Here is a 26,484-nt window from a genome sequence, read left to right on the forward strand (position 1 = left end):
GCTATCAATTTATACTTTGAGTAGCACTAATGCTTAAACGCTTCTAATTCTATGAATGATTAATCAGAAAAAAACACTAGTTCAAACTCTCTTACATATTTATAGCGATTTATAAATATTTAACATTTAAAAAAGATTTCCAAATTTTTGAATACTATGGATGAATTTTGAATATTATGTAAGGATATAAATACCAAAAACGTTGCTGGTATGACTTACAGTTTTTGGATTGATATATACATATTCAACTTTAACAAGGCTAATTATAGTAAAAGGAAACTAGCTTAAAAATGTTTTTACTACAGTTAACTACTATGTATATAGTTAACAGTATCAAGTAAGTAATAAACATAATTAATTGATTTTAATTGTTTACATTAAGGGAATAGGCGCAAAATCTTGGTCCAATGCTCTTTAGGTATATTTATTTTTTCGAATCCTGATAGTCCATGTGGTGAGACCGCTCCCGTCTGAAAAACATTTCTAATTCGGTTTTTTTGCGGATTCGTATTGAAAAATGTCCCCTTTAAACAAATCTGAAAGGTGCCGGACGGAATTCTTGGGCAGAAATTGTTTAAAAATTTTTTTAAACAAATACATAAGATCAGCTTTTATTGCTCCAAAAAATATATTTTTAGGTTTTTTGTTCATTCTAAACAAGAAAGGTATCTTGTGATTTTTCTCATAAATTGACAGTCTTCGAGTTATAGGCGATTTAACATCTAAAAAATGCGAAAATACGCATTTTCGAGGCTTAAAAACTCATATTTAAATTAGTATTTTTAAGGGTGCCAATAACATGGATTAAAGCTTAAACATTCTTTTTCAAGATTCCAAAGAGTGATCGGGTCTAACTTCAATTTAGACCGAAGTTTTTTAATTGTTAATTATGCGTGTCCATTCGGTTTTTTTGCCGGTGCGCCGCGCACTATTTTCAAAGATCTCCTATTTTCCCCCGAAAAATATTTTTTCTAGCTTCTTTGGAACATTATAAATAAAATAAGTTTCTTGATATTTTTCTCAAAAGTTAATATATTAAAGTTATAAGCGATTTAAAATCCGAAAAATGACAAAAAAAACATTTTCGCATTTAAAATCGCTTATAACTTTAAAACTAGTAACTTTTGAGAAAAATGTCAAGAAACTTATTTTATTTAGAATGTCCCAAAGAATCTAGAAAAAATATGTTTCGCAGGAAAATAGGAGATTTTTGAAATACAGCACGCCGCACCGGCCAAAAAATCGGATGGACATGCATAATTAACAATTAAAAAACTACAGTCTAAATTGAAGTTAGACCCGATCACTCTTCGTAATCTTGAAAAGAAATGTTTAAGCTTTAATACAGGTTATTGGCACCCTTAAAAATACTAATTTAAATATGAGTTTTTAAGCCTCGAATATGCGTATTTTCGCATTTTTTAGATTTTAAATCGCCTATAACTCCAAAACTGTCAATTTTTGAGAAAAATCACAAGATACATTCCTTGTTTAGAATGACCCAAAAAACCTAAAAATATATTATTTTGAGCAATAAAAGATGATCTTATGTATTTGTTTAAAAAAATTGTTGATAACAATTTCTGCCCAAAAATTCCGTCCGGCACCCTTCAGATTTGTTTAAAGGGGACATTTTTGAATATGAATCCGCAGAGAAACCGAATTAGAAATGTTTTTCAGACGGGAGCGGTTTCACCACATGGACTATGAGAAAATTAATAAATATTTTTGAAAAATTTAAAGGTAGAATGAAATATTACACTATTATCGATGGCCGAAAGTCCCTTAGAATAAACAAGAAGTTTCTTTTGAATGTAGTATTTGAAATTAAAAATCACACTAAATTTTCTCCTTTTTTTTCACCTCTGTAACTTATTCAAATAAACATCATAGAAGTTTTCAGGGACTTTCGGCCCTCGGTAATAATGTAACCTTTCATTCTGCATTTAAATTTTAAAAAAACTTAATTAGTTTTCTCAGTATCCAAAAAAAAAGCAATACATTTAAATAGCACTGGACCAATATTTGGGCTTATCCCCTGAAATAGAAAAAAATACAGTCACATTCCCGTTTTTCCGTGAAGTTGAGCGGATTGTCGTGGATAACGAAAATCGCAGATAAGGTGTAAGGTGAAGTCAAATACATAAATGCACAAAATAAAAATGTACTTTCACCTAAAGCTTTAATTTACAGTTTTCAATATATACTTACATTCTTACACTTTTTGAAAGTAGTATGTTACCTATTTCTGCTTCTTTGAGTGGAAAACGTGTTTCTTTCTTTATTCCACATTGCACCTTACGCAGCATCCGTTTATCAGCGAGTATAGCGTATACGCTCCTCTTCTTCATTACTTTCCTCGTTTTTAAATAATAATAGTCTCCCGTTTTTATATCGCTGACGCGGCTTTGGGATTATAGCAGGGTAGTCTGCTATATCTAGGGCCTACGGTATACAAGGAAGATAACAGGGCCAGTGCTACGCTTCAGCCGCCTATTATTACCCCTGGTTTTACCAAAGATACTCATTTTATTCAGGCTGAGTCGACCTGGGGCCTATAGATATTTTAAAAATGTCTAGTTTTTCTTGCCGGCGGTGGGATTTGAACCCCGGCCTACCAGCATGCAAGGCAAGCATACTACCGCCTGCGCTACGCCGGCCCCTAGTTTTTTCCTCGTTTTTTCCTCGGAAATTTCTTAGGATGTCTTCATCCGTTAGATGATCAAGTCCCGGGCCGGTAGCGTCACAGTCTAACCACTTTTGCAGGTTTATTCTAGCGTCACATACTCTTCCCCAGAAACTGAGTTCATTAAAGTTGTAAGGACAGGCAATTCACTTTCATCATCTCCAACTGCTAGTTTGACACAACTTTCGATGTTTGGTCACAGTTTTCTCCATGACTTCACTATTGTTAATGACTTTGCAGATGCAGACTCCCACGCAGATGTAATTTCGTAAATGGAGTGATGACTTCCAAAACTCGTCATAAACTTCTTCAATTTTAGAGCGAAGTAACTTTGTTCTGTAGTTTCTCTTCATAGGCGCAATGACGTATTAGTCCATAGGCTCAACTGACACAGTTGTGTTTGGGGGCAAAAATTTTGCAAATATTTTCTCGTCAGCAGACTTAAACATGCGTTTCAGAATGTGAGGGGACATTGTCAATCAACAATACAGGGTGATTGATTAGTAGGGTAAAAGCTCAATAGCTCCGCTATAGTAATAGATAGCAATAAAAGTTAATAACAAAAATTTTAGCCACCTTTGAGCTTCACATTACAAAATTAGTTAGAATGTTACGAACGTTCGATAACACAGTGGCAGACCTAACTTATGTTTTTTTTTTTTAAATGGAACACCCTATATTTTATTTTATATTCGAAATCCTGTTAACTTCTCCATCACAAAAATATAAAGTTTTGTTATGTTATACAGGGTATTCACAAAGTTATAACCAATTTTATATGAAAATCGTAACAAGTTCAACTCCCTGTATAAATAAAAATAAGCACAACAGAAATGGTTTATTAATGCCATATTTTTTATTTATTGTCAAAATTTTTAAGAATTAGTGATATTGCTAATTTTCTTTATATCAAATATAGGGTGAGTCAAAACGCAAGTACATTATTTTTTCAGTAATGTTAAATGGAACACCCTATATTTTATATCAATACTGAAAAGAAACATTAACGTACTTTAATTTTTATATAACATTCCCTATGCCCAAATTTATTAGTTTTTGAGATATTTTCATTTTTCAGAGCAAATTATTTTAGGTGTTTAAATTTGTCTAAATTTTAAGTAAGCCATGCCTGATTTGACAATTGAAGATAACCGATTATCAATCCGGTAATAAATGTAACACTGTAGCAAATAAAGAAATAAAAATAATTTATTAGTAATACATTTTACAAACAAAAACACAACCACTACATGCAACATTTTTGAAACAATTAAAAACTATCTTTTTATGTAAATGCAACAAATAAACAAAGAAAATTAGTAATAAATTTTACAAAAAAACACACAAACACAAAACACAATATTTTGTGAAGACAATTAAACAGTACTTTTTTATGTAAATGTAACAATGTAACAAATAAAGAACGAAACATAATTTATCAGTAATACATTTTGCAAAAAAACATGTTTGAAAAAATTAGAAGCTACTTTTAATAAAATATTTTTAATATTTAATTACTTAAGGTGTTCAAAATTATCTCCTAACACATTTATGTACGCCTAAAAACGATCATTGAATGAGCTACTTACTCTACGGAGCATTTCTAAGTTAACACATCGAAATACACTTTGCATTCTATTTTTCATCTCATGCCTTGTTGTTGGAGGTATTTTATAAACTTCATTATTAACGTAACCCCAAAAAAATCAGTCCAGTTTATTAAATTCTGGTGATTTGGGTGGCCACGCTACTGGTCCATTGAAAAATAAAAATATCTCGAAAACTAATAAATTTAGATATAGGGAATATTATCTAAAAATTAAAGTTCGGTAATGGTACTTTTCAATAGTGATATAAAATACAGGATGTTCCATTTAAAATTACTGAGAAAATAATGTACTTGCGTTTTGACTCACCCTGTATTTGATATAAAGAAAATTAGCAATATCGACCATTCTTGAAAATTTTGACAATACGTTAAAAAATATGGCATTAATAAACCATTGTTGTTTTGCTTATTTTTATTTATACAGGGAGTTGAACTTGTTACGATTTTCATATAAAATTGGTTATAACTTTGTAAATACCCTGTATAACATAATAAACCTTTATATTTTTGTGATGGAGAAGTTAACAGGATTTCGAATATAAAATAAAATATAGGGTGTTCCATTTAAAAAAAAAAAACATTAGTTAGGTCTGCCAATGTGTTATCGAACAACCTGTAACATTCTAACTAATTTTGTAATGCGAAGCTCAAAGGTGGCTAAAATTTTTGTTATTAACTTTTATTGCTATCTATTACTATAGCGGAGCTATTGAGCTTTACCCTACTAATCAATCACCCTGTATAGCTTTTTGTGGCAATTTGTTTTTTTAATGTTTTTTGACCTAAACTCTAACCACTCTTGGACGGTTTTCATTAATATTAAAAAAAGCTTCTACAGAGACCGCTCCACGGATAATCCGCTCGCGAATAAACGGGAGTTGACTGTGTATATATATATATATATTTTTCAATTTTAAAAATAAAAGGTAGACATCGAGTACAGTTATTTTTTAAATCTTGTCCAAGTACTCTTGATCTCAGAGCATTATCAGGGGCATCTGAAACTAGCCAAAAAATGCTATTACAGAGATAGAACAAAAATGGAAAACTTCGACAAGGGCTAGAAGCTGGTGTATAATAAAAAAATGATAAGAACGTTATAAATTTCTTTCGTCAGAAAAAGGAAGCTAACCAGTACATCCCAGAATGGCGTAGACTGTAGAAATTTACAAAAAAAATAATAAAACTTACACACACTGCACAAACGACAAACAGATTAAAATTAAAACAGGTTAAACCCCCTTCGGGGGCTACACTGTCGGCTATGTTTAAATGACAACCGAGATGATTACTGACAGTCACAGACAACTTTAATTTTTGATTGAGGTGGAACGCTCTTAGCAGACTAGGGAAAGTGTCCATAGTACTGTTGGACACGGACAGGAGAGGAGAATACGCCAGGACCCACACACCAGAGTATGATCTATGTGTCCCGCGTGCTCCCCATAACCAACCGCTTAACAACTAAAACCACCCCCTCTTCCGACCCGGAAAATCCCTGGACGTGTTCCTTAACCAACGATACTTGAGGATATTCCGAGCAGTTTGTGAATGAACGCCTCAAAAGGAGGAAATATTTTGTGATCCCCATAATAGTCACGCCCGTTTAAACGCGAGCCTAAAGACAACTTTAACCTAGGCATTACTCCAATGGACTTCTTAGGTGGAATAAGAGGCTCCTAACCGAAGAATGTTAAGGATTTCATGGGTAGATAGATTCACTAATATAGAAGTGTTAAGAAGAGTAGTCAGAGACAGAGAAATCGAAAACACAATAAATGTAATGAGGCGAAATATACAACACCTTGACAAAACTCATAATTCAAGGAAAAATAGAGGGTTGGAGAAGAGTAGGAAAAAGACGCGTTTCCTGGTTGAAAAACGTGAAAGAATGGTTTGGTTGCAGCTCAAGGCAACTATTCAGAGCAGCTGCCTCGAAGGTCCAAATAGCCATGATGATTGCCAACCTTCGTCGCGGAGATGACACTTAAAGATGAACCCAACCTAAGGTTACTAGAAGAAATAGAGGCTGTCCAATATGTTTTGTGGATCGGTAAGAGAGGATATTAATACTAGCCTTAAAGTTTTTTTTATATTGATACACTGTTCGTATGGAATAAATGTGATGTTTCATTTGAAACTGTCAATTTATTATTTAATGTTGTTCTGAAGCTATTAGTGGGGTCAATGAAGGTGGATATGAGTTATTACCTCAGATTTCGTTGAACCTCCATCGATTTTCATAAAAATTGGTGAGTGGTTAAAGGATACCTCAAGGAACAAAGGTGACATAGTGCCAACTTGCGCTTTTTGCATTTTAAGGGTGAAATACACCCCTTTTTTAAAAATTATTTTTTAGATTTCTGAAAGTGCAGTCACTGTAAGTTTTCACTTCCTATTTCGTTGAACATTCATCGATTTTCATGAAAATCGGTAAGTAGTTAGAGGATACCTCAACAAATAAAAGTTATATAGCATCAACTTGCGCTTTTGCCTTTTAGGGGTGCAATACACCCCTACTTTTTAAATTGTAAAAAATGCAGATTTCCGCATTATGGCGCAAGTAATCTCGTTTAATTAAGAAAAATAAATATTTTTTTTTATATGTATGTGCATGAATTACATTTTTTTTTATTTTTCAAACCTTATAGCAACCAAAAATCCGAAAATTAACAAGTCGAAAATCACGAAAACCTTATTCTTCTATATTTCTGAAAGTGTAGTCACTGAATGTTTTCACCCACGATTTCCTTGAACCTTCATCGATTTTCATGAAAATTGTTGAGTAGTTAGAGGACACCTTAAAAAACAAAAGTGATATGGCACCAAGTTGCGCTTTCTGCATTTTAGAGGTGAAATCCACCTTTTTTTTTAATGATAAAAATGCAGATTTCAGCATTCTGGCTCAAGCAATCTCGTTTAATTAAGTAAAATAAATATTTTTTAACATTTATGTGTATGATTTATAATTTTTATTAATTTTTCAAACCTTATAGCAACCAAAAATCAGAAAATTCGCAAATTGACAATCACGAAAAAAATTATTCTTTTATATTTCCAAAAAGGCAGTCACTGAAGGTTTTCACCGCTGATTTCGTTGAACCTCCATCAATTTTCATGAAAATGGGTAAGTAGTTATAGCATACCTCAAGAAACAAAAGTGATGTGGTACCAACTTGCGCTTTTATCCTGGGGGTGGATGTTACCCCTTCTCATGGGTGAACACTATTTTATTAAAAATAACCCCATAATTAGATAGAGGAGTAAATTCTAAGCAAACTTTCTTTTATCAAGTTTATAAATTTTTTATTTAAATAATGTTTCATAATTTAATAAAATATTATTGGTACAATAAAACCTGTCAATAACGGCCACTAAAAATAAAAAACAATTGGCCGTTATAGAAATGTGGCCACTAATGCTAGGTTTCCTTTTCCACAAATACATAAAATATAATTGAAAATTTATTTATACAGCAAATCTAATTACATATAATTCTACAAACAAACGGAACATACCTTTCATTAGATATCGCAGATCACTTTGGCTGATTTTGTCTGCATATATATTATGTTTGAGGAATCCCTTTTTTTGTGAGACTGGATATAGGACATTTCTCAAGTATGAATTCACATTCATGGTATATCGCTGCTATACAGGGATAATAATCTGTGCAATGATATGGTACAGGCTACGTTAAATATGAAGTAAATGTGGAAGATATACACTGGTTATTCATTTCAATTTAATTTGATTGTTTTTTAATCGTTTACAATATTTAAAATAATTAAAGATATAAAGTTAGGAATTTCAAAAATAAATTCAGTTCTCACTGGCAGGGTGGGACATAATAAAGTACCATACAATACCGTTTCATTACAATGCTCATTACAGGCATTACAGGCTGCTCCGTTTGAGAAAACTCATACTCTCAAACTTTGAGAAAACACTCATTCAGTTTCGACCAACCCTGTATTACCTAAAATTAAACGTTTTGCTAGATTAATAATTTTTAACAATAATAGACTATATTAAAAATCACTTGAACATAAATTGATTTTCTGATGTCAAATCACTACAATTATACAGGGGGTGAATGTTGCTATGAAATTTGAAAAAAAAACGTAATTATCTTTTAAACTACTTCGTATAACATCACAAAACCTGATATTTTAAGAAATAAAACATAGAGGAGAATCCAAAAATGTAAAGATATACAGGCTGCTCCATTAAACAAAAGATAATTTTGTTTGACCCTGTCAATATGGGTGGCCCTGTATATTTGGAAATGTATTTAAATTCTGATATTATCTATGCCCCAATCTCACCTAAATAAACTTTTTTCATATCTCCTACAACAAACGACTAATTGGACTTCCCACAACCTGTATACATACAAAATCTCCGCTATAAAATTTTTTAAAAGAAAATGTTATTGGTTTTTTTTAAATAACTCCGTTAATTTTTGAAATATGAGAATTATCCAAAAACCACTACAAAGCTAAGTAAAAGATCTGTAACACTGTATTAAACATAACTTTGTAAATCCTTTATTTTTTTTTAATACAAGGTGAAAGGGCCCCGGTTACATGGTTCTCGCAGTAAAATTTCCGTTTTAAATGTTTCTATCTCGGTTATTTTTTGTCGTAAAAAAATATTAAAAAAAGAGAAAGGTTAAATAAAGTTAAAACTAAAATTTTATTCTCTACCATTTTTTAAGTATATCGAGTATTTTTGGAGTTATTATCAAAAGAAAATGAACTGCACGAAAATTTGAACAATTCTAATTTTTTTAATCGTATTTTTTTTCAAAAATATGCATTCTAAACCGGTCAAAATTGTTGAAGTTATTACTCATGTTAAAATAAATAAAATTTTAAATGGGTTACTATAAATTTTAATTTTTGTGGAAATGACGTAGGTTTCATTTTCCATTCTCCCCTATAAAATTTAAAAGGGTCCTCTTATTTCCATCATAACTTGCTTAATTTTGATGCTATCGACTTCTTATATAGCTTTTTGATAGTTACCTTTAAGTACTTTATTAAAATGTTTAGTATCTCTATTTAACAAAGTGCATCGTTTTCCTGTTATTTAAGCTTCAATACTAAGATTTGAGTACTCGCGGAAAAAAAATCTACATTCAATTGCATATAACTCACTTTGTATATGTAATAATAAAGGATTTTTCGAATAAGGAGCTTATTTATTTTTATATTATCTTCGATTTTGGTAACAACAACTTTTTTGAAGAAACTTATGGTTTTTGAGTTATTTATGAAAAACTGCTTTAAAACATGGATTTTTTTCAGGAAAAATCAAAACTTTTGATCTTTAATAACTCAAAAACTATTGATTTATTGAAATAACTTTATATAACAAATTTTACTTATAATTTATCCCTCTATCGATTAGTGGTATTATTTTTAATAAAATAATTTCCACCCCCGAGAAGGGGTGGCATCCACCCCCAGGCTAAAAGCGCAAGTTGGCACCATGTCACCTTTGTTTCTTGAGGTATCCTCTACATACGTACCAATTTTCATGAAAATCGATGGAGGTTCAACGAAATCGGAGGTGAAAACCTTCATTGACTCCACTATATTTCCTTGTGGCATTTTTATAATTAACTGTTTAGATAGGAAATAAGCCACAATTAATAAAAGGAAAAAAATATTTTATTAACGTTTCGACGCCCGAATCGGGCGCCGTTGTCAAAATACAAAATACTACTAAATTAAACAAAAATGTTGTTGCCTAGTAAAAAATTCTTCTAATATTGTATTTAATGTGACTCACTGACTCATTTATATCGGCAATTTAGACCTATATTATACATTTTAAAGTAGAAGACTTTAAAATGATATTGCCAATATTTATGAGTTGCGTTCCTGGGGCGACTTTACTGAAAGATAGTTCATTCAATTACATGAAATCAACCCCAACTCAAGAATATCCGCCACAAAAAAATCATAGTATGTGATCTGTCTTTGAAAAGTATTTTGACAACGACACCCAATGTGGGTGTCGTTGATAAAATTGTTTTTTTCAATTTAATTGTGGCTTATTTCCCATCTAAATAGTTAATTTATTATTTGTTTAAAGGATATTTTCGAACGAATGTTGAAAGTGTATAAGGACTTTTCTCCTGCAATTAGTACATAAAAAAATAGGTTGCTGAATTTAAACGAGATCGTATAATTCTTGAAGACGATCCACGTGAAGGACATCAAAAAACAGCCACAACACCAGAAATCGTCGAAAAAAGATATAGTCCTGTCGCCAGGGGGGGTACAACGGCCTCCTTAATTCAGATGGACTTACCCAAGTTTTTTTTATATATTTTGACCCGTAGAATACGAATTTTTTGGGTAACAGTTGATCCGGATGTCGATAAGATTGTTATAGACAAAGAACTTGAGGAATTACATAACAGTGATTTCTCGCAAAACAAAACATATTTTTGTATTTTTTGGGTCATTTTAAGCAAAAAATATTCCTACAAGTTTTTTCGTAGAATGCATAGTTTTCGAGATAATCGCGGTTGAACTTTCAAAAAATCGAAAAATTGCAATTTTTGAACCCGAATAACTTTTGATTAAAAAATAAAGTAGCAATTCTGCTTACCGCATTTGAAAGTTTAAGTCAAATTATATCGGTTTTGATTATTTGCATTGCTAAAAATTAATTTTTTTATTGTTAAACTAATCTATAAACACATAGGTTTCCCGTGCCTAATACATGCGTTTTACCGCATGCTACGTAGAAATTGCCTCGCTTGCACTTGTAGCTACTCTACCTACTCGTTCGATTTTAAATGAGAAATCATAGAAAACATCACTCACATACTAGGTGTTTACTACAGTTTACAGCTTTGTTTAACAATAAAATAATAAATTTTTAGCAATGCAAATAATCAAAACCGATATAATTTGACTTAAACTTTCAAATGCGGTAAGCAGAATTGCTACTTTATTTTTTAATCAAAAGTTATTCGGGTTTAAAATTTACAATTTTTCGATTTTTTGAAAGTTTAACCGCGGTTATCTCGAAAACTATGCATTCTACGAAAAAACTTGTAGGAATATTTTTTGCTTAAAATGACCCAAAAAATACAAAAAGATGTTTTGTTTTGCGAGAAATCGCTGTTATGTAATTCCTCAAGTTCTTTGTCTATAACAATCTTATCGACATCCGGATCAACTGTTACCCAAAAAATTCGTATTCTGCGGGTCAAAATATATAAAAAAAACTTGGGTAAGTCCATCTGAATTAAGGAGGCCGTTGTACCCCCCCTGGCGACAGGACTAATAGTAAGTAATATTTTGAGCGTTTCAAAAAGCTGTGTTCAGCTTTCTCATGGAACTTTCTCAACAATATTAAGAGGGCTTTCGAAAGGATAAGGTGGGTTTTGGGCACTTATTCATCACCACAGAGGAGACTTTGGTATATCACCATTGTTCTAAATCAAAACAAGAGGCTCTAAAGTAGCGTGAACCTGGCTCTGAGGCTCCGAAACGAGTTCGTGTTCAGAAATCGGTTACGAGGGTGTTAGCATCAGTTTCTTATGATGAAAATGAAATTTTGTTTGTGAATTACTGACAAAATGGTAAAGCAGTAAATTCGTGAATATTATTATAACCTAGACCATTATTCTAACTCCTTGTTTGTTCTTCGTGTCCACTGATTGTTGATTATTTTTCCCCCAAATATCCTTCTAAATATTTTTCTTTCCCATACTTGTAACATTGATTGCTCGGTTTTTGCCATAGTCCAGGTTTCTGAGGCATACGTAACTATTGGTCGTATCACAGTTTTATACGTTCTTAATTTAGCTGATTTGGATATATTTTTGCTTCTTAGTATTCTATTGAGTGCATACATGCAACGATTCCCTGACATTAGTCTTTTGTGTATTTCATCCCGGATATTTGGTTTACTAGAAAATAAGGTCCCTAAATATTCAAATCTCTCTACCTTTTCAAATTTATACATTGTTCCTTCATTCGTTGTTATCATTAAATATTGCCCTTGTTCGAATTTTTTGTCGGTCCATTCCATGTACTTAGTTTTGTTTCATTTATATAAAGTCCTTTTTCTCGAGCTGCCTTTTCTAATCGTTCTACTACCTCTTTTAATTGTTCCTTGCTTCTAGATAGAATTACTATATCATCCGCGAATGCCAAACATTGATGTTTTTTATGATATATATGTCCTGATCTGTTAATATTAGCTCTTTTATTACCATTTCCAATACTACATTAAATAGCAGTGATGACAAGGGATCCCCTTGTCGTACTCCTTCTTTCACTTCGAGTCAAAGTCATTACTGTATAGAATATTGTATGTTTTTATTAATATTAAACACACCAACAATCTTCACTACGTAGGTATTTTCATATATCAACCAGTATTAATAAATTAAGGGTCAATCAAAATTAATATGTGTTTATTTTCGAAAAATTATGTATAATTGAATATTTTCACGGCAAACCTAATAAAATTTCACCTAATTTTTGTTGCAATTAATGTTTGGCTTAAAGAACTACGAATAACTTACAAATTAAAGCAGTTAGGTATAGAGAATGCTTAGGAAATAAAAAAGTACTATAAAATATTATTTCATTACAATACTAAAATACAGGGTGTTCCATTTAAGAAAATTCAGAAAATACTCATTCCGAGCATCAACCAACCCTGTACACTAAAATTAAACATTTCGCTATATTAATAATTTTTAATAATAATTGACTATATTAAAAATCAAATGAACATAAATGGAGTTCTTGATATCAAATCAGTACAATTCTACAGTGTGTGAAGTTTGCTACAAAATTTATAAAAAACCGTAATTATCATTAAATCAGGGGGTTAATAATTAATCAGAAAAAAACAAAATACTTAATAAGTACGAGAAATCAAGACCAAATAAATAGAATAAAAGAAATAAGAATAAGCGATAATGTATTCCAAAGGGTTGACTGCTTTAAATATTTAGGAGTGACAGTAGATGGTCAAAACAGAAGAAGCATAGAGATCAATGAAAAAGCTAAGGCAGGGAATAGGGCATTCTGGAAATACCACAAGCTACTTAAAGATGAAACCCTGAGCAAGAAAACAAAGACAAAGATATATAGAGCGGCAATTAGACCAGTCATCACCTATGGAGCAGAAGTAATGTGCCTTACAAAAAAAGATGAAGAAAAACTGAGAATAATAGAAAGAAAAATTATGAGAAGAATACATGGTCCAATCAAAACAGATCAAGGAGAAATACGAATTCTGATAAATCACGAAATTAGAAATCTAATGGAAGGAGAAGACATAGTAAGATTCATTAAAGCACAAAGACTAAAATGGTTTGGCCATATCCAAAGAAGAGGACCGGATGAACTAATTGGGCAGATAACAAATTGGACGCCAGTAATAAACAGACCCAGAGGAAGACCGAAAATAAGATAGGAAGGTCAACTGCGAGAGGATATATCCAATATGGAAATTACAGGCTGGAGAAAGAAAACACAGAATAGGAAAGAATGGAAACAGATCACAGAGAAAGCAAAAAAACACGAAAATCTATAACGGATAATGAAGAGGACTTATGCGGACCAATCCACCGCATGAAATGGATTAAAAGAGCTCATCAACCTGAGCGACCTACACTCTACTAGAGTGACCGGTCTGTATATAATTATCTTTTAAACTACCCTGTATAATGGTACAAAACCTTATATTTTAAGAAAGAAGACATCGAGCAGAATCCAAAAATGTAAAAATATATAGGGTGTCCCATTTAAAAAAACGAAGTTACAATCAACTTCCGGTATAACTGGAAGTAGCAAAGAGACCAAAATATTTTCATTAAATAGCTCATAACTCAAAACCCCTGTATTCTAATTTTCATGATTCTCTTACCTTTAGTTCTCGAGATATTTCTAATGGGCCCTTTATCTGCCTCACCCTGTATATACCAAGATGGAACTTGGTAGTGAAACTATTTTTATACTTTATGTGGTATTAAAAAAATGCAAATTACAATGTAAATTTGTTTTTGTATTTATCTAATGACACACAAAATAATTAGTTGTTTAAAATCCCTGCACACTTTGACATTTTCATAAAGTAATAGGTTTGTTCTAGCAAACAGTCAAATTAGTCAGAAACCGTCAGCAAACAGTTGGTCAGTGAGAGAACATAATACAGTCACCAGTGCTCGCGCCCCTCTACTCGCGCTGGTCCACTATTCGCTGATGGTTTCAAACCGTTTGAAACTGATGCTAGAACAAACCTATTATTTCTATTGTACCTTTTTATTTACAGCTATTGATTTTACTCGTCGCCATGCGACGGGGTTACAATCATTTCCCCCTACTTACAGTCACTGCACTCAACTTTTTTTACTTCCTCCTATTTTATCATATCTCCCTCCAATTTTTTCAGGCTTCTTTTTTTCTGACCCTTTTATTTTTTTGTGACTCCTTCCTATTTTTCTGGCACCTTCTATTTTCTTCTGATACCTCTAATTGTTAGTGACTCCCCCTGATTTATTTTTATTATACATAATATAGATATAGATTTAAAAAACGAAAGACAATAAATAACGGCACGTGGCACTTGCGACAGAAGTGACTACTTCTCATAGCGCGTTATATACTATTGAAATTTTATGCCTGGTTATCACTAAAGCGTTGTCGTCGTGGTATTATGCTATATTCAACAAAATCAGCTTCGTGCGGCCTTTCATTTTGTGACATTTTGTGACCTCACATTTTCATTCGTTAGTATGTTCATCAGTGTGTTTGTTAGTGTATTCATAGAAAACTTACCCCTCGTTTTAATTTTTTTACCATACGTTCTGTTTTTTTTTCTATTGTAATTCTGTAGGCGCCGATTTCTTTAGATCGTCATGGTTTAGATAGTGGAGTTTTATAATTTTAACTTCTTGTGATAGCTCTAGATCTTTTGAGACTCTTCGCATGACTTCTTCGTTGCTAAATATGTCAACATACGATATTCTAAGCTTTATTCAGAAAAATCACATATCTCGAAGGCATATATCGTTTGTTATATTTGTTTTATTAGCAGTAGCGAATCAAACATTTGCAGGGAGGAAACTAAGTGGTATGGGGAGGTTTCCAAAGAACACCAACCAAAAGACATAAAAAACTCAAACTATATAAAAGACATAAACACAGCCTTACAATATATTTAATTCGATCCTTCTCCATTTTGGTAATAAAGGTATCGATAATAATTATCAGCTTCATACTATCTCTCTATAGGGCTTTCATTCACAGTCATTTGTTTCGAGCTTCTCTCATGTGTCACATAATATTAATATATCTACGTCATACGTTATTTGTATATAACAATGATACAAATCAAAGACGTATGGCGTAGATATATTAATATTATGTGACACATGACAGAAGCTCGAAACAAATGACAATCGATGAAAAGCCCTATTATTTAGTTTTTTGTTGCAATTGTCTTTGAAAAGTTTGATGCCTAGCTTAAAAACAAATTCCGACGAAGCCCGTAGATCAATAATTACACATAATATAAATATGCATAGCTAGTGATAGTATTTTTTATATGGTGGTCTTAATGCAGAATTACGTAGAATTCGAGATCATCATAATGGAATTAACTTAGGCGTGTTAGTACTCATGGAACGAAAATCGGTCATCATTTATGGTAAAATGGATTACCATAGTTATCACAAAAAAATATCGATTTTCGTGTACAAATTCTTGCATAATTCTACTATACTTGCATAATTCTACTTATATCTTGCATAATTCTACTTTTATTAAGTATATTAAGTTTATTTTATGTCACAGGCTTGTCGATTTGGTAGATATTTATGTCATTTCATAAAGCTAATAGCTTTAGCTAATATTTTGTTCTACGTTGAATCGCTGGTCGATATAGCGTCAATCACTAGTACATCCTAACTTATTTTACGTACAATTAGTAGCAAGCAAGCAGTAGTGCTTAGTCCAGCCTGAAAGACTTGCTCACCCCTTGAGAATGACATTAGGATGATACAATTCATTGGGGCGAAGAGGATTAACTCATGTAAGCAGGAATCGCTGCACCCGTCCCAGTGCTCCAGACTATCTACTTCCACCCCGATAACACTCTGATGCGCTATAGGGGCTCTCTATTAGCAAAGTTCTTGTCATGTGGGAGCCCTGTGTACAAGGACACCCACACGAAATCCTACCCCGATCAATGAGCGAGAGGCGCCCTATTCCCACTATCTCTATGGAGTGTAGCTATTTGAGTGCAGCCTAAAAAAGCTGCACTAAACCATATAAAATTTCATTTCATTTTAAAAGCCCATGACTCATGCAGTTAGTGATAAGGACTACGTATATTTTTTATATTACAGGTATTATAATAATGATGAAGTATATTTTCAGAAGTCACGATTTACCACTTGGTACCAACATCTCTATCATCAGATGCTATGTATTTTCTCGTGACCAGACATCTCGTAATGCGACAGTTCGTAACCGGAAAATTGGTAACGGACAACTCGTAACAGTGACAGTTCGTAACGGCGACACTTCGTAACGGCTACAGTTCGTGACTATACAAATTCGTAACGGACAATTCGTAACGTCCAAATTGAATTATTCTTTTTATTTTTGTTAACGTCGAAACTAATTGTTAACACAGTTACATTTGAAATTATGTTCATCAATTTAACGAAATAGTAGGTACCTGGATAAACATGTTTAACACATTTTATATTTCGTGTTTCAGAATATATTAAAAGTCTTTAAACACATACACAAACTTTAAATATTTAAATAAATACAAACTTTTAAAAATATTTTTAAAAGTTTATCCCTCTTATTGTTCCTTAAATTTGCATATACCTACTTAGACAAAGGAATAATAAAGTAATTCGTGAAATATTTAAGCCGACAACCGTTTTTAGACATTTCTAACTTTATAAGTAAACATTTTCCTCAGTAAAGTATTGTATTTAAATAATTTTTATTTGCGTGTTTAAGTACTTTTATTATATTCTGAAACACAAAATATGAAATGCCTTAAAATGTTTAACCTGATACTGATTCGTTACCTTCGCTGTTACGAATTGTCCGTTACCAATTGTCCGGTTACGAACTGTCGCGTTACGAAATGTCATGGAACCGTATTTTCTACGTTATTATACGAAGTTGAGGCCTGGACACTTTCCGAAGCTCCTTTAAGAAAACTCGAGGCATTCGAGATGTGGTGTTACAGACGCATTTTAAGAATTTCATGGGTGAATCGTGTGACTAATGTTGAGGTCCTACGTAAAATGGACAAGAAATGCGAGATAATTAACACCATCAAAGAGCGCAAACTAGAATATCTGGGAAATGTTATGAGAAATGAACAAAGATATGGCTTGTTGCAACTCATTCTTCAGGGAAAGGTATTTGGAAAGGGAGGACCAGGGAGAAGAAGAATATATTGGCTTCAAAACCTTGGAAAGCGGTTCAATACATCGACAACCGCACTATTCAGAATAGCAGCAATCAACGTTAGGATAGCCATGCTGATCGCCAACTTCCGAAATGGATAAGCACCATAAGAAGAAGAAGAAGAAGATACTACATATACATAATATATCTATTTCCACCAAAAAATTGTTATTAGAATCGTATGTTTTCCGTATACTCTATCAGTGATGTTTTATAAAATGGAAATTCTATCTTTCCTTAGTCATTAAATTTCGTTTTTGTTGATCGAACTAATGAGAAAGTTCTAGTAATTTATAGCAGCACATTTAGAACGCTGCAATTTATACGAATATACGTACTTTGGTAGATACGGATATATGTAGGTTCGGAATAATTACTTTGGATTAATTAAAGGTTGGCGAAATGTTGATTTACAAAGGTAATGATCATCATCATTCATAACTTTATATCGATCATACTTTTAATTATAATTTTTAATTTAACTAAAAGAAAACATTGAATCTGAATTTAATATAATGCATCGCTCGTCCGGAAGAAAAGTGACAAAATTCAAAAAACAACATTTTTCGGGAGAGACAAAAATGGATTTTTTAGATCTTAATATTTAACTGTAAGTTTTAAACTGTAACTGCTAAAATTTATAAATTAAAATCAAAGAATATAGATAAGTGGAAATTGTGTAAAAATCAAAACCAAAGAGACTATGATATTTGATTTAACAAAGAAAAAGAACAACATTTTGAGTTATGTCGCTTTAAAATATTGGTCACTTTTTTAAACATTCAACAAAAATACCTAGGTCACTTCTCGAAATACAACGGTATTTGTGATAAATAAAGACACATTCCCTTCGAATGTCAGAGCATAACCCAAAAGTCATTGTTCCATAATAAAGATATTCATTTTACCGCCAAAAGAATAATGGCACTACCGCCAACTTTCGAAGTTGGAACAGTGGGAACTTTCGAAGTACACATCTATGTAACAATTTTCCTGGAAAAAGTATAGAATTTTTGGAGTCAATTTAACAAGATCACTCGAATTATGCATTTTTGAGATGTCACTTTTATTTCAGACGACCGATGTTCTAAAAGTTTTGCGCAAAAAGCTTGGCACAAAATATTTACTGGATTTTTTTAATGAAGAAATTTATTTAAACACTAACTAGTTATAATATGTTACAACTCAATACTTAATCTAATAACCAAATTTTTGTATTCGGCACTATAAAAAGGATACAGTATGACCAAAATTAGCCGTTCACCACACCGTGGTCATCACAATACACAGTATCTCCAGAAATAATCATTTTTTCTGGTGTGCCGCTCGTCTATAAAGTAACATACTTTTTTCCAGTTGCATAATTTGACTTAAAAATTTTCAGGACACTTTTTCATGAATCATGTTTTATTACTATCTTGGTTAAAATTATAAACTAAAAAGTTTGTCACTCAACGATTTTAAGTAAACATGAAACTAACGAAATCTGGCAAGAAAATGTTTATAAATTAGCAACTCTTCTTATAATTTGTCTAAACATTTTGAACAAAGCTCGTTGTTATCTCAATAGTTCAAAGATGACACAGTAGAATTTTTAAAAGGAAATATTTACAGCTACCAAAGATACAGCGTGGTAAATTTGAAAAATCATCAAAATTGATTTTTCGAATTTTTGTATATAATTTGATTTTTGAACATGTTCCACCAAACCTAGATAAAAATAAACTTTATATTCAGATTCAGGACCTCGAAAACATAAAAAATCACCAAAAGTGGTCATTCACCTTAAAGTTGATTTTCGTGGTCGGTATAACGTAATTTATGGGGTTGTTGCCGCTCGGCTATTAGGTCTATATTTTTGATATTTTTAATTTTGTGCTGCTTTATATTTGATATTAAATTTTATTCATTAAATTAATAAAATGCCGCACAAGCTCCTGTTGAAACACATTCAGAAGGAAACATGGGCAAACTACTTCCGATATCTATTTGCTAAAGGCTACGATAATGAACCACCAACACCTGAAGTTACGACAAACGAAGAAATAAACATTGAGGACGGAGAGGTAATGGAAGCATTAAGACAATTAAAAAATAGAAAATCTCCAGGAGAGGACAGAATATCGAACGAACTCCTAAAGTACGGAGGACAAGATCTATCTAAACTTCTTCTTCTTCTTCTTCTTCTTCTTCTTCTTCTTCTTCTTCTTATAATAGGCCTCTTGGCCTGTTCCTTGCCGATTTTGAGCTTGTATTCCTAGCTCTGATGTTGACTACCAGCCATCTCGCCTGTTGGCTTCGATTCGCTGGCTATACGGGCTATTCTCTCGCTGTCCATTTTCGTCACATGCTGATTCCACTCTCGTCGTCTCTGTCTTCTCCACCGTACTATATCTTGTATGTTACAGAGATCTCTTATTCTGTCGTTCGGTATTCTGTCTCTCAGTGTTTTCCCAGTTATTGACCTCAGCATTCTCATTTCTGATGTTCTCAGTATCCTCTTGGTTTCTGCTGTGTCACATCTTGTTTCTACCGCGTACGTCATGATCGGTCTTACACATGATTTGTATATGCGTACTTTCCCTTCCAGCCTCATATCTTTGTTCCTCCAGATGACATCCCTCAGACATCCTGACACGTAATTGGCTTTATTTGCTTGCTTTCGGACGCTCTCTTTAACATCTCCATAACTACATATTTCGATTCCCAGATATTGGAATCTCGAGACTTGTTTAATTAGTTCGTTGTTAATTACCAATTTGCATCTTACAGGTTCCCTTGACACTACCAGGGATTTTGTCTTGGCTGTTGATATTTTCATGTTGTAGTTCTTCGCCACTGTATTGAAAGTTTGTGCCATTCGCTGTAGGTTATCCTTGTTATCGGAAATTAAGATTGCGTCGTCAGCATAACAGAGGATTTTATTACCTTTAATGTTTTCTATTATTTTGTCCATGACTAAATTAAAAATCAATGGGCTCAAGTTATCCCCTTTGTCTGATTCCCGAGTTGATTTCTACTTCCGATGTTAGTTCATTCTCGACTTTTATTCTGGTTTTGTTCTTCGTATTAATGTCTTTAATTATCCTTATCATCTTGTTGGGCTGATTTTTCTCCTTTAGCAATCTTAGCACATCTTCCAATCTGACACAATCGAAGGCCTTAGTCAGATCTCTAAAGCACATAAATGCAGGTTTATTATATTCCAGTGCTTTCTCAGCAATTGGTCTGGCTATGAATATGGCGTCTATTGTGGACCTATTTTTCCGAAAACCTTGTTGTTGCTCACTAATTGTGTATTTTTCATTTATTTTATTGGCAAGTGTTTTTGTTAAGAGCTTAAGAGTTGTGCTCAGCAGAGTGATGGTACGGTAGTTGCTAGGGTCTTTGCTGTTTCCTCTCTTGTGTATAGGTATTGTTATACTCGTCATCTACTGGTCTGATACACGCTGGCTATATATTATTTCTTGAAAGAGGATCTCTATGTTTTTGATTAAGGTTTCTCCTCCGTATTTCAGGAGTTCATTTGGTATCCCATCGGGTCCTGGTGCTTTTCTGTTTTTTAATTTACGTATGTTATTCCTTATTTCTTCTTTTGTGATTTCTATTTCTGTGTTTATGTTGGATTCGTCTTCATTTTCTGTTTCTTCCTCTTCTTCAGGTACTATAGTATCTTCCTTATATAGTTCTTCTATATGGGCGGTCCATTGTTCTGCTTCTAGTTTATTTAAACTTCTATATTCGTTAATGGGCTTTTTCCTGTTTTTTAGTATTTTCCAAACTTTTCTTTGCGCCCCATACAAATCGTGTTCCATTTCTTTGGTAAAGCGTGTCGAATATTCCCTTTTTATATTTCTTACATTAGAATTGATGTAATTTCTTGTGTCTCTGTATTGTTGGTAATTGTTTGGTGTTTTGTTAGTGCAGTATTGTAGGTATGCTTTCCTCTTCTCATACGCTAGATCTCTTATTGCAGTATTGAACCAGGGCTTTGATATTTTTGTTGCATTCAGGGTAATTTTTCAGACCCCTATGCTTACCTTTGCGGCTTGTAATATATTCTATTCTATTTTTGCCCATGTCTCATTCACTCCTTCACCTGTTGTTACTAGGTTTATGTCAAATATTTGTTCTAAACGTCTTTTATACAGTCATTTTGTGTTTTGGTTCTCTATAGACTCAATGTTTAGTTTTTCGAAGTACTTGGGTGGATTTTTCTTGTTTTGTGGTGTTTTGAGCAAAACTTTTCCAAACACCATTTTATGGTCTGATCCGATATTGGGCGATGTTAATGCTCTTACGTCTAGTATTTGTTTAGGTATGATTTCTCTATTTGTAATTATATAGTCTATTGTTGATTGTTGGCCTTGCGTGTTTTGCCACGTGTATTTGTGTTGGGGTTTGTGTGGAAAAAACGTGTTGTTTATTCTCAACAAATTTTGGGCACAGAATTCAACAAGGTATTCTCCATTTCGGTTCAATGTATCTTCGTTAAATCGTCGTTTGATATTACCTATGCTGTCGTTTCCTATTCTTGCATTGAGATCTCCAAGAATAATTATTTTTTCGTTCTTCTGTATCTTGTCGATTACATCCTGTAGTTTATTATAGAAGTCTTCGTTCTCCCCCTCGGGTTTACTTATATCTGGTGCGTAGACTGATATGATGTGGAGTTTAGTGTTTTCCATATTCAAAGTCGTCATCAGGATTCTATGGTTGATATATTCAATGTTATCTATGCTCCTTTCAAATTTCGTGTGGATTATAAGTCCCACTTCTGAGCTAGCATAGTCCCCCTTGTCTTTTCCGCTGTATATGAGTATAAAATCTTGGTATTTTGAATTTCCCTTTCCTTTCCTTCTGGTTTCGGAGAGCGCGCATTTTGTGGGTGTTCATTTCTATTAGTATCTCTTGGTCTCTCTTTGTCCATGACTTAATGTTTCAGCGTGCTATTCTTAATTCTTTATCCTTTTTCGTAGTCCTATTCTTTGCCAGAGTCGTCTTGAAAAAATGTTTCTGTCCGGTTTCCGAGGCTTGGTGATCGGTTCTATGAACATTTTCGTTTTTACCGTGGTAGGTCGCTAGCCTCACCCTCGAACCCTCCTCCTTCATCAGGGCTTGTGACCGGCAACCCGCTGCTGAGCTACTCAGTTCACCCAACAGCGGATAGGCGGAGATCTAACTAAACAACTATTAAAACATATTAAACATATTAAACAAATAATAGAACAAACAGAATACCACAAGAATGGAGATCAAGCATCCTAATACCTCTCTTCACAAAAGGAGAAAAATCGGACCCGGAGAATTATAGAGAAATTAACTTATTAAACACAACATTAAAATTAACAACCTGTGCTAACAAACAAATTGGATGAAATTATACCATGAGCAGAAGAACAACAAGGTTTTAGGTCGGGAAGTTCATGCACTGACGCTATATTTTTAATGAGGCAAGTTCAAGAGAAATTGTTGGAATACAACAAACCGGCATATTTATGTTTCGTGGACCTTAAGAGAGCATTTAACAGGGTCACATTAAAGGAGGTTTTCCATTTGTTATACTCGAGAGAGGTCTCTCTAGGAATAATTAAAACGATCGAAAACATCTACCAGAACAACAAAATAAAATTAAAAGTGGAAGATGAACTAACTGCCCAAGTTGAAGCCGACAATGGGATAAGACAGGGGGATTCCTTGAGTCTTTTATTGTTCAACCTGATCATGGAAGAAATAATAAAATAGTAAAAACTAAAAAAGGATACCAAATGGGAGAAAAACAACTTAAAATAATCTGCTATGCAGACGATGCAATACTAATCTCTCAAAGTGAAGATGATTTACAACGTATACTGCACCAATTTAACATAACCGCCAGAAAATTTAACATGTTAATTTCCTCAAAAAAGACACAATGCATGGTTATAACAGCAGATCCAATAAGATGTAAATTGGAGCTGGAAGGACAGATAATAGAACAAGTGATGGAGTTTAAATACCTAGGCATCACACTATATAGCTACGGAAGGCTCCAAACAGAAGTGGAAGATTAAGTGAATAGAGCAAACAGAGCCGCAGGTTGCCTGAATGATACAATATGGAGAAATAAAAATATCGGAAAAGAAATGAAAGGCAGAATTTACAAAACAATCACCAGACCAATAATGACATACGCGGCAGAAACACGACCCGACACAGAGAGGACAAAAAGATGGCTCGAAACAGCGGAAATGAAAACCCTTCGAAAAATCGATGGTAAGACTCTATCTATGGGACAGAGCTAGATGTACAGATAGACGACAGATATGCAAGGTAGATCACATTAATAACTGGGTAAGAAACAGAAGAATATAATGGATTGACCACATAAGCCGAATGACAACAAATGAGGTAGTGAGGACAGCGAGAGACGGTTCCCCAATAGGAAGACGATCAGTGGGAAGACCACGAAAACGATGGAACGACAAGTTACTAGAGGCACATTGAAAAAACAGACAGAGTCATGCCTACACAAAAAGATGAAGAAGAAGAAACTCCTGGGACAACGTGAAGCAGCGTTCTACGTTAAATACTCACTTGGTTTCTATCTAAAAACAAATCAAAACATAAACCTAACCTTAAATCCGTACATAACTACAAAGTTATCTCATATGACAGTTACTACACAGTTACAGTAACTACAAAGTTATCTCAGTGACAGTTGATATATCAGATAGCTCAAGAACTGTCAAGAAATAACGCAAGTAGTTAAGTTAAATATGATACATCACACCAATTCGATGATTATAACTTAACTACATACAGGATAACTTTACGTATATTTAACGTGAATGATTCATCACAAGGCTGAATATCTCTATTGACAAGCCAATCCTCTATTCTCAGTTTCAAACATTAGAATCAGTATGTTTGTATCTTGCAAGCGGGTTTGTCATTCTGTGAATTAACATAAATAAATCCTCCTTTAGTATTTCACAGCCGTTAACAGCGATAATCCTCTGTACCTGACCAATACTACCTTTCACGGTCTTTGCCTTGGGGGCTATCCTTGTATCGCATGTTTGAAATGGAGTATAGTTGACATTCCAACTTGCTTTTTGGCCTTCTCACCAATCTTTCTGACCTCTGTGGAGTAAATGCACGTAGTTTTCCACTGTTTGTAGATTTAGAAAAGGTATTCTCTGCTCGCACTCCATTACTGTTATACAGGGTGTTTCATTAATAATTGTCCATATAGTAACTGAAGAAACCTTAGCACAAACTACGAAGATTTAACCTAAAACACTTAAATAAAATGTGGTTTGTTACTGAGTTACAGGGCGTTTTATCTAAAGATTTAAAAACTATTTTTGCTCAGCATTTTAAAACTGTTCGACGTATCCTTTTCATACTTGGCAGAAAGCATAGGTACTGTACAAACTACTAAATTATGTTAAACAAACGTTTCTGGCTATTACCAGAGGCGTACGACGGGGGAAAGTGAATGGTTGACCCTTTCAAAATTCTACGCCACTGGTGAAATTGCTACTTTAGTTCAATTTTTGGATTCTCCAATACTTTCTATGAAAATTATATACTCTTCATTGGTAACAATAAAGTCATTAGTTTTCGAGATCTTTAAAGTTAAAAATGAAACGACACGGTTATTTTGATTAATGTATTGTGTCGCTTCATTTTTAATTTCAAATATCTCGAAAACTAATAATTTTATCGTTACGAATGAACAGTATATTATTTACATAAAAAATATTGCAAAATCAAAAAATTACACTAAGATAGCAATTTCATCAGTGGCGTAGAATTTGGGAAGGGTCAACCAGCCACTACCCCCTGTCGTACGCCTCTGATAGTAGCTAGAAACGTTTATTTATTCAAATTTTGTAGGGTGTACAATACCTACAGTTTCTGCCAAGTATGATAAGGATATGCGAAATAGTTTTCAAGTACTGAATAAAAATAATTTTTAAATTTTAATCATATGAATCATATTATCATAAATTAATCAAAATAACTGTGCCGTTTCATATTTAACTTCAAATATCTCGAAAACTAATGCTTTTATCGTTACCAATGAAGAGCATAATATTTAGGTAGAAAGTATTGGAGAATCTAAAAATGGCACTAAAATAGTAATTTCTCCAGTGGCGTAGAACTTGAGAAGAGTCAACCATTCACCATCCCCTGTCGCACGCCTCTGGTAGTAGCTAGAAACGTTTGTTTATCATAATTTATTCGGCTGCCTAGTAGTCGCACTTTCTGCCAAGTATGAAAAGGATACGTCGAATAGTTTTAAAATGCTGAGCAAAAATAATGTTTAAATTTTTAGATAAAACACCCTGTAACTCAGTAAGGAACCACATTTTATGTAAGTGTTTTAGGTTAAATCTTCGTATTTTGTGCTAAAGTTTCTCCAGTTACTATATGGACAATTATTAATGAAACACCCTGTATAGTTGGATCTATGTGACATGTTTTTATGCTGGACTATTCGACAGATTTTAGCTTTGGGTGCCCGCCCAACGAACTTGTAGATACTTATTTCAAATATTATACGATATCTTAAAGCAAAAACATCAAAATAAATAAATCTCAACTAACAGCAGACAAAATAAACAAACTTTTGTTTCCAAAGGCAACTTGATACTTAACGCGCTTATTGGAACACCCTTCGTGCAAAGCAAAAATATTCCTATAACCAAGAT

General features: G+C 33.1%; 1 protein-coding gene and 1 long non-coding RNA gene across 2 annotated transcripts in view; one reads left to right on the forward strand and one right to left on the reverse strand.

Annotated features, from left to right (window-relative positions):
- LOC114336231 (elongation of very long chain fatty acids protein AAEL008004-like) overlaps positions 1–26,484 on the reverse strand; it is a 113,092-nt gene that overhangs the window by 80,850 nt on the left and 5,758 nt on the right. The gene's annotated exons all lie outside the window — the stretch shown is intronic.
- LOC126884078 (uncharacterized) lies at positions 235–6,435 on the forward strand. The gene is made up of 2 exons (XR_007697835.1): positions 235–337; positions 6,202–6,435. It is a non-coding gene; the product is annotated as an uncharacterized LOC126884078 (long non-coding RNA).

The sequence above is a fragment of the Diabrotica virgifera genome, chromosome 4, assembly GCF_917563875.1.
Source record: "Diabrotica virgifera virgifera chromosome 4, PGI_DIABVI_V3a".
Lineage (NCBI taxonomy): Eukaryota > Metazoa > Arthropoda > Insecta > Coleoptera > Chrysomelidae > Diabrotica > Diabrotica virgifera.